This window comes from Macrotis lagotis, chromosome X (genome assembly GCF_037893015.1).
Source record: "Macrotis lagotis isolate mMagLag1 chromosome X, bilby.v1.9.chrom.fasta, whole genome shotgun sequence".
In the NCBI taxonomy this organism is placed as follows: domain Eukaryota; kingdom Metazoa; phylum Chordata; class Mammalia; order Peramelemorphia; family Peramelidae; genus Macrotis; species Macrotis lagotis.
In genome coordinates this window covers 684739764-684750003 of record NC_133666.1, presented here as the reverse complement: position 1 = coordinate 684750003, position 10240 = coordinate 684739764, and the positions used below count along the sequence as shown (strand labels likewise).

At 43.9% G+C, this 10240-nt stretch overlaps 1 long non-coding RNA gene across 2 annotated transcripts; it reads right to left on the bottom strand.

Moving 5' to 3' along the window:
• Window positions 1-5089: 5089 nt before the first annotated feature.
• LOC141498026 (uncharacterized) lies at window positions 5090-7261 on the bottom strand. 2 transcript variants are annotated; one of them, XR_012471524.1, is made up of 3 exons: window positions 7172-7261; window positions 6277-6534; window positions 5090-5230 (listed from the first exon to the last, which is right to left on the bottom strand). It is a non-coding gene; the product is annotated as an uncharacterized LOC141498026 (long non-coding RNA). The 2 variants fall into 2 exon arrangements; XR_012471525.1 differs by having other exon boundaries at window positions 6277-6510.
• Between the last annotated feature and the right edge of the window lie 2979 nt (window positions 7262-10240).

Sequence of the window (10240 nt, the reverse complement as noted above, 5' to 3'; positions counted from 1 at the left end):
TCAAATCCGGCCTCAGACACTTAAGAATTACCTAGTTGTGTGGTCTTGGGCAAGCCACTTAACCCCACTGCCTTGTAAAAAAAACAAAACAAAACAAAACTAAACTAAAATAAATAAACAAAAAAATAAATAAATAATCTGTCCCACAAACTATCTGTCCTGTACTCCCTAATCTCTGAGGCATTCTGTCAATGAGGAGTCATGTCACAAATATACAGGGCAGGTCAAGGAAATGCACTTCCAGAAAACCTTCCTAGGCTTTGTCAGAAGCAGGGTTATAATAATAAAATGATATTGGGAACAGTAATTTCATCAGTTTGGGGAAGTCCAAATGTGGAAATTCATCTAAGTAGATAGGAACTGATCTATGATGTAGTCAGGTCTAGGAGTCCATTGGCCCCTGTTTGACAAATGAAGAGATTCTGAGACCCAAAGTGATTTAGATGAATTAGTCAAGGTCACCCAGGTAGTACATAGCCACCTAGCTAGTAAGTGTCAAAAAAGAAAATTAGAGTTTTTCTGAGAGTAGAGAAAAGTACTGGATCTGAAGTCAAGAAGACTTGGGTTCAAATCTTGCCTCTGTCTTAATTCTACTCTATACTTCAAAATCTACTCTGATATTTGCCTACTGACCATGGGCAAGTCAACACTTGAGAGTTCCTCAGTTTCCTCATTTGTGAAATAAGGATAATAATCCCAGTATTATCTCATAGGATTGTTCTGAGACTCAAGTTAGCCTCTGGTAATTGTAAATGTAAAACATGCAAATTATTAAGCCTTTTGGGATTACTTGCTACAGTAAGCTGCAGTGATGGTGCTATATGGTTTTAGGGTCATAGACACAATCTCATCAGTTTATCTTTGTAACAACCCAGTGAAAAAGGTAATAAAAGTATAAATACAATATGAAAAATGAGTAAACTAAGCCTAGAAAAGCAAAGTGACTGACCCAAGATGATTTAGCCAATAAACTCTACTGACTAAGCATTCCCCGATTGACATTATAGGTTTGGTTGGCCTGCAGTTATCTGCATTTCTCACCTGGCTCCCCTCCTAGTCTCAACCCATAGTGATTCTCATCCACCTAGCTCTGGGATCTGGTGAATGACTCAGGTGCTGTCCATGGTCTCAAAACAGAGTTAAGCTATTTGCTCATTTTCAGAGTACAAAGAGTCCTTACGGTTTCCTTAGTGCTTATGCTTTAGCTGACCTCTTGGGTCACAGAATCCAGCCTAGGAAAAAGAACAAGGTGCAAAGATGATTCTATCTACTTTAAACATAGGAGACTGAATCCCAGAGAGGTTAAATGATCCTTATGGGTTACACAGCAATCAATAGGGAGCTGGAATAAAAGCTATTCACTTTCTTGCCACTGGCTCTCACGACTGATGGAGGTCTCAGTCTTTGGTAACAGAGACCATGATTTTGTCTTCATTTCCAGATCTTTCCTTGAAAGATCCACCTCTCACAGAAGTTGATATGAGGATCAAATAGAATAAGATTATGTAAAGCATTTTGCAAAGTGCTTTTGAATGATAGTTTCATTTATTGAAAGCTGACACATTCACTTTCTATCAATAGGGCTAGGAACAGTTAACAATTAGCTATCCAAAAAAAAAAAATGAAACTGCACAATTTTATCTGCATTAATAACACTTTCTCCACTTTCAGATTAAACAATCCACAGAACAATATTGCAGATGTTCAAGGAGTAAACGCTCACAGTGAAAATTTCACTATCGGTTCCCACTGGATCTGGGTTAAGTGCATCCCTGGGTAGGGGAGAGATAAGGGAACACTTAGTAAGGACTGGCTATAGGTGGGTTGGGAAAAGCAGAAGGAAAACAATTGCAAGATGAGGGAAGAGGTAAAGAATGAAAGAAAATGGACAGAATTGGGACTTGTACGTAAGGCAAGCAGTCACTTAGAGACAGGTGAGGTGTTTCTGTTTAATGGATCCTCTTAGAAATGCACATTTTAAGTACCAGAAAATTCTACTCTCCATGACCTGAAGGCATTTATTTTGGGATGTCAACCTACATAAGAGTCAAAGACTCAAAGTCTTTGATGGATGGTATACGAGGAGTGGTGGAAATTTCAAATCTTGACTCCCTGGGGTTTCAGATGCCTTGTCTTGACCCTGAAACTGAGAATTGACTGGGTTTCAGGTGTAAAGCTTGACAGGATCATAGATCATACAATGTCACAATTGAAGGAAAGGGGTCTTAGAGATCAGATGATTTAGTTGAGACCAGTTAATTCAAAACTTTCATTTATAGATGGGGAAACTGAGGCTTAGAAAGAAATGACTTGCCATAGAAGGCTGACAGTTGAGGTTTCCAGAATCCCAGGTCAGGGTCCTTTGTCCTGCATCATGTCTGAATCTCAATGCTACTCTGTATTATAGAACTGCTTTCAAAATGTTCTCATGTCTACTATTTCATTTGCTGGTGTTTGTCCTATTAAGGAAGAGGATCATGATTTCAGGGAGGTGATGCCATGATATGCATGTTAATTGGATTTAAGTGAGGGGGGTGCTGTGCTGAGTCACCAATCTCACTTTCTCCTATGGAGACATCTGGATTCAGTGACTAGATATGGATCAGCACAACTGGAGAAGGCCCTGGATGCAGTGGGAGAACCTGGCTTTTTAAAGTTGGGTCTTTCCAGGTCACAGTTTGATTGAGGCAATGTCCAGTCAGTCATTAAGGTTAGGGAAGAGAGAGATGAGACAAAGAGGTCAAGAATGACCACTTACAAAAATGAAAGAAAAAATATTGAGAAGACCTTCAGGGTATCTCAAATGATTGAGGCAGGTAAGAAAAAAAGGAGCTTCCTTAGCCTAGTGAAAAAAAATTAATCTGAGATGGGAAGACCCTCAGGCTTTCTGGCCAAAACAGAAACATTTGATGTTTGCATTCACTGAACCAATCAGGGTTCACTGGCCAGTCAGAAGAGCCAGACTTAGCACAGCCCCCCTCACTCAAATCCAATTCACATGCGTGTCATAGCATCTCCTCCCTGAAATCGAGGCCCTCTTCAAGAAAGAAGGATACTTTAGAAGAGCCAGCCAATAAACCTCAAGAAATCTTACCAAGTCTTTGGGCAGAGCACCTGCCCAAAGGGGTACAGGGGTTGGTAGAGCTAGGGTTAGTGTGTAGTGACAGAGAAAGCCCAAGAATCAGGAGTCTGCAGGTGTCTGGACACTAGTTTTTCCTAAGAATATGACCTTGAACAACTCATGAAGCCTTTTGGAGGCTCTGTGTCTCATGGAGAATTTATTAAGCAATAACTCTGTTATTAAGCACCGGGGAAACAAAGGCAAAAAATGAATGTTGCCCTCAAGTAGCTCACATTCTAATGGAGACTACATGCAAAGATGCACACACACACACATATACATATACATATATATATATATATATATATATATATATATATATATATATGTTCAAGATGTGCTCAGTGTAAATATTAGATAATACCAGAGAGCTGACACTGGGAAGGGGATGAAGAGGTCAGGGAAAGGGGATTTGCAGAAGAAGGTGGATTATGAATGGACTCTTGAAGGCAGAGAAGTGAGGAGGGCATGCCAAACCAGTGAAAAGGTGTAGAATTGGGGGATGTCATGTAATAAGGGAAGAACAGAAAATAGCCAATGTAGCTGGGTTGTAGAGTATATAAAGAGGAGTGCAAAAAATAAGAAGATGGGGTGGCTAGGTGGTGCAGTGGATAGAACACTGGCCCTGGAGTCAGGGGTACCTGAGTTCAAATCTGGCCTCAGACACTTAATAATGACATAGCTGTGTGGCCTTGGGCAAGTCACTTAAACCCCATTGCCTTACAAAAAAAAACTAAAAAAAAAAAAGAAATAAGAAGACCAGAAAGGTAGGCAGAGACTAGGTTGTGAAGGCTTTTAAATACCAAATGAAAGATTTCATATTTGATCTTGGACGTAATAGGGAGTCTTTGAAGTTTAATGAATAGGATGATGATGAAATCAAATCTTGAGGGAACTCATCTTGGAAGATAAATGGTGGATGAGATTTATTGCAACATCCTAGGCACAGGTGATGAAGATCTGAAATGGGGGAATGGCTGTGTGGGTAAAGAGGAGGAATGGATGCAAGAGATGTGACTAAGGAGGCGCCAACAAGACTTGGCAACAGAATGGAAACAGGCTGTGAGCGTAAGATGAATTGAGGACAACTCAGAGATCGTGGGCCTCTGTTTGATTGAGGATGGTGGTGCCCTCAGTAGTGAGAGGGAAATTAGGAAGAAAGGAGGTTCAGAGGGGGAGAGATAAGTTCAGTTTTGAACAAGTTGAGCTTGAGATACCTATGGGACATCATCAGTCAGACATTGGACATCATTAGTCCAATAGACAGTTGGAGATACAAGATCGGAGGTCAGGAGAGAGTTAGGGCTGCATAGGTAGATTTGAGCATCAGTAGCTTAGAGATGGTAATTGAACCCATGGGAATTGACTTCCCTGGATTTTTTCTAGACTCAAGTTAAAATCTTGGCTTCTGCAAGAAGCCTCTCCCAATCTCCTTTAATTCTGGTTGCTTCCCTCTGTTAATTATCTTTAATTTATTCTGAATATATCTTGTTTATACATGTTGGCTGCCTCCTTAGATTATAAGCTCCTTGAATGTAGGGATCATGTTTTTGCCTTTAAAAAAAACAAACTCCTACATTTAGTATAATAAGCTATTAATAAATGCTTGCTGACTTGAATTCACCCACAAATTGTTTAAAGGAAATGAGAAGAGGGCTCAGGATATAGGGGTGCAGTGGAGTGAGTGCTCCTGAGAATTGACTGTTCCATTTTTTTTTTTGGCTAGGCAATGGGGTTAAGGAACTTGCCCAAGGCCACACAACTAGGTCATTATTAAGTGTCTGAGGTTGGATTTGAACTCAGGTCCTCCTGACTCCAGGGCTGGTGCTCTATCCACTGAGCCAGCCCCCCACTGTTCCATTTTCAGTGTATTTATATCTTTGAAATTGGCACATTCTAGAAATAAGGACTGGATTTATCATTTTGTTGATTGTCTAGACTTAAGAGAAATTTTTCCCCCTGAAGAGCTGGTAGTTAAATATTTAATCTCACAGTCCTGGTACCCTACAGTTAGTGATCTTGATCTGGAGGAAGATTCATCAAAGGAGGCTGAGAAGGAGTGGTCAGGCAGGTAGGAGGAGAACCAGGAGAGAGCAGTATCACTAAAACCTAGAAAGGAGAGAAGATTCAAGAGAAGAAAGTAATCTAGAATAGTGGAGGCTTCAAAGAACTCATGGATAGGGACTGAGAGAAGGTCATTAGATTTTTCAGCACCGTGTTGGATTTTTTTTTTTTTTTTTGGTTATAGACCTGGGGTTTCATGCATATAGGGAACTCCTTGAGAGGAAGCCCCTTCCCAGCCCCTATCAAAGCAGAACTGCAGCTTGAGAGATGCCTACAGTTTTGAGAAATTGTGACTTGGCCAAGGTGGGTCTCCCATCCAGTAGATGTCAAGAGTGGTTCTTGAACCCAAGTCTTTCTAACTTAAGAGTCTGACTCTCTATGCACTCAGCATGTGCCATGGGTCAACGCACACTGCTAGATATTGGCGGGGAGGGGAGGGGAATCTTTTCATCCCTACTTTTCAAGGAGTTTGCATTCTATCCCCTATTAAGGTAAGAGGCCCACTTGGTTAGGATGCTTGAAAATTAGGTCCAGGATCTTAAGATCATAGGGGTCCATTTTCTTGAATTAATAGAAGGGGTCCTAGCAGTCAGGTAGTCCAATCCTTCTGCTTATTTTACAGAGGGGAAAACTGAGGCCCAGGGAGATTAAATGCTTTGCTCCATCACCTAGGCAGAACCAGGATTCAAACCCAGGCTTTCGGACTCCAGAATAAAGCACTTTTCCCATTGTTCCACAACTGTTTTCCAGGTTTTGTTGCTTCCAGTATCAATGTGTGATCTGTTTTGATATGGTATGGTTTATTTCTTTTCTGATCCCTCAATAACTTTAGGAGAAGGTTTTGGGGGTGGGGAGGGATCCTGCAGCTGAAAAATCCTTCTACCTGCTGCTAAGCCTTCCATATAGGACACATCTGCATTTATTTAGGGCAGAAACTGCCCTTGTTTCAGGTCAGTGCTGAGATGGTTGAGTCTCCCCCCCCTCCACCCCAGGGGAAAGTGCTGAGCTGAGATTCCCCAGAACCTTTTAGTTTCTCTCTCTTTCTTTCCTTGCTCTATTTCCCCCCATCCAGCCCCTTGGGGGATATTTACCTGGAAACAGGATCTGTCTCTGCCTCAGGAGCTCTGCTCCTCCAGCTGCCTCCTCTCCTCCCCTCCCCACCAGCCTCTGCATGTGACATCACAAGTGGTTGCTGTGGAGATGAGTGTGATGTGGAACGTGGGGGATTCTGACAGGTGGGGAGGAAGCAGCAGCAGGTGAGCATGTGACCTGAGCCCCGGCAGGGGCGGGGAGGGCGGGCAGGCACTCGAGCCACCCAGATGGCCCTGCAGAAGGGAAATGAAGGGAATCTGGAAAGAGAGATGGTGTCTAGAGAGGTCACTGGCCAGCCTAGGGCTGGGCTGATCTGGGATTTCTGAGCAGGTCAGTGCTTCAGGTCTACTTAGAGCAAAACGAGAATGTTCCATCTACAAGGAACCTGAGAAGGCGGAGTGTCACAGCTGGGGCGGGGGGACACCTTAGAACAGAGAATATCAGAGATAAAGAGACTAGAGAGCTCAGGATGTCAGAACTGGGAGGGGCCTGGACTCAGAACTGGATTAGAACAGAGAATAGATCAGAGCTGGAAAGATCTTAGAACAGAGAATGTCAGAGCTGGACAGTTCCTAAGGACAGAGAAATAAAAACTGGAAAGAACCTTTGGGCAAAGAAAGGCAGAACTAGAAAGGACCTTCTTACAGAGAAATTTCTGATCTGACAGGGAGGAGGTTATTTGAATTGGGAGGAAGACTCCTTTCTGGAATCTTAATGGATATGGAGAAAAAATATCACTACAATTATAAATGGTACTTTAACCTTTCCCCTTCCCAAGTTGAATATTAAAAATCATTGATTGAGAACCGTTTAATCAATTCCTGTGTTGGATATAAGAGAGAAGACTCTAATGCATACCACTGGGGACCACTGATGAGAGAGAGAGAGACCTACCTACAGGCAACAGGGATACATCATATCTTGGGCATCTGACCCTTCCTCCTTCAGGGTTGGGACTGCTTTTCATCCTTATATCTCCATGGCAAAGCCTAGGAATCTGCACCCAGTGGGTGATGATAGCTAAACCTTTGTTGAACTAGGTTGAATCTACACAGAGACACACCCATATGCAAATCACCCAGAAATGCCTAGACACACAGAAACACACACACACACACACACACACACACACACACACACACACACACACACAGAGACACACAAAGACACACACACACCCCAGATCCTTGAGGTCACTGCAAGAGAGAGGAAGAAGGTCACTGGCTGATCCCGAGGCCAAAGGCTCCTCTAGTTTCCTGCCAATTCATTCCTTCTTTTCTCTCCCCAATCCTCCCCCCTTCTCCCCCTCATCTCCTGTGTCTGCCCCGGGCTCTAAACTAGCCGGCTGCTCTATCTCCCCAGCCTATAACTCAGCATTAGGAGGGAGACATGTCAAGATGGATTTGCTACGGTTGGTCAGGGGAAACTTGCAGCCTAGGAGGGAAGGAGCTGTCCTGTTTGTTCCGAATGGAGAGCAAGAAGGATCCAAGTGGGGCTGGGGTCTCAGAAAGGCACTGGGTTCAATCTCACTTAGTGACCTTGTGCAAGTCAACCTCTCTGGGTCCCAGGTTGGGCTCAGTGAGCCAACTTTAAAGCCATGGTTTAAGTATCATTAAAGGTTAGATGGTCTCTGGTCCAGGACTATCTAGTCTGGAAGCCTTGAGTATCCCTGGTCACACGATATTTACTTTCCTCAGTTTCTCTACCTGTAGGGTAGGTGGAAATGAGGGGGCAAGACTGGATGATCTTGGAGGTCCCTTCCAGATCTAGATTTATGATTTTAATATCCCTGTTAGAATAAAAGGACAGAGCAAATTTCTTGGAGGGCTGAGGGTTGGAGAAGAGGTCAGGGGCTGGTGGTTTAAGGGGGTCAGGGAACTGGGGGGGTGGGACAAGAACTAAGATCTGCTCTTGTCCCTGCTGCCCACTTCATTAGGAATTTTGAGGCCAGGCACCTCTCCATCCCTTCCATTAGTGGCCCCAACAGATCTTAGAACTTCAGCCAGTTCTACCCATGTCCTACCCTGTCTTCCTCTTTACATCCTTCCACTCGGAAGGCCAAGAGACTATTTTACCCCTGCTCTCCTTGCCACAATCTAGGCCAGAGATGAGAAGCCATTTCCCATTGGTGAGCAGTACTTAGATTTTTCAGAGATAATTTAATCAGGGCTATTAATAAGCAGGAAAGAAAGAGCTCTTTATATTCCTGGGGAAACTCTCTCTCTCTCTCTCTCTCTCTCTCTCTCACACACACACACACACACACACACACACACACACACACCCCATATTATTCACAAAGGGAAGCCCCTACCTGTGCTACCTTCAAATGCTCCTGGGAAGATGGGGGAAGAAAATATACAGGACTAGGAGGAGGAAGGGATTAAGAGTGAGGGAAGGGGAGACCAAAGTTCAATTGGTGAGCTGAGCTGTGGGTAGATGGAGGACATAAGGAAAATGAGAAAGACTGAGAAAGGGAAAATTGATCCTAGTCTCACACCACACACACACACACCCATGAAACGTGTCCTAGAAGGGACCTAGAGATCAACATCTTCAATTTGTAGTTAGGGGAAACTGAGGCTCAGGTTTTGAAGACTCATACTCTTCTCAACCCATCCCTCAACCTCAGTGCTCACAGACAGTGACTTCTAGTGAAAGAAGCCAGAGACCCTAGTATGAATCTTGGGTGACCATGGGCAAATCACTCGCCCTCTGGGACTTAACATACCCAGGGCTCAAATCCCACTTCTAATAATTATTTACTTGCACAAATCCTTAACTTCCCTGGACCTCAGTTTCCTAAACTGTAAAATGAGATGACCCCTAAGATCCCTTCTGATTTTAGATCTTTAGATCTTTGATTCTACTGTAAATCCTCATTTATAGACCTGCCTGAAGGCAGGGGGATGTCCCTCATGACCCCTGGCTGCTTTCTGCCCTAAGATTCTCTTTGGGGTTATTTTGATAGCTGGGTCCAGCATGCTGGGGCTTCAAGGAGGAACCAGCTTTGCAGGAATTAAGGTGGGTGGAAAGACAGACAGCCACCCCCCCACCCCATCCCACTCAAACTCCCCTTCTCCAGATTGGCTGACCCAGGTTTCCCTTTATAGGAAAAGTTATTGACTTATCAAGGTTAGAATACATTCAGCCACATTCAGACTTGTCATTTGGAGGGCTGTTTTCATGGCAACAGGGCCCCCTCCTGCACATTAAATGGTTCAGTTGTGCAAAGTTCAGCCATTACATAAACAGAGAGTTAACAAACAACAGTAGAAATCAATGGCTGCCCAAGCATGGCCCAGAGAGATAGCATTGATTGGCCCCTGCCATCGATAGGCTAGATCACAGCTTCCTGCCTGGGCCAACACAGGCCTGCCTCCCCAGTCCCAGTCTGCCCCAAGCCCAGCTGCCACTCAGACATCAAATTCTCCCAAACAGAAGATGCCCACTGGAAGGATGGGGACATCCACCTAGGATGGGGCTCGGCCACTGTCTCAGAACACACCTCCCTTCTGAGTATTGTACAGTGAGAACCCTATAAATTGATTTGGGTTTCAAGCCCTGGGCACAATAGAATTGCTCAGGTAGGACATCTCCCCCTCCTTCCAATTCCTTCTCCCCTTATACATAAACAGAGGCCTAGCAGATTTTTTCCTTAGGGAAGGGTGAGCTAATAAGTCAAGATTACTATCTAAAAGAATTAGACAGAACTCTTACACAGGCTTCTGTAACCCAGAGGTAGGAGAATGAATGAGATGGCCTAAAGCCAGGGGGATGAATGAGATGCATTGGAAACAGGGGGATGGATGAAATGAACTGGAGGCAAGAGGATAGACAAGATGGACTGGATGTAAGGGGATGGATGAAATGGACTGGGGGCAATGGAATATATACAGGAGATGGCTACAGGGGAGGCAAGCCGGTCTAGTTGAATCAGCACGGCACCCTGAGAGAGAGACA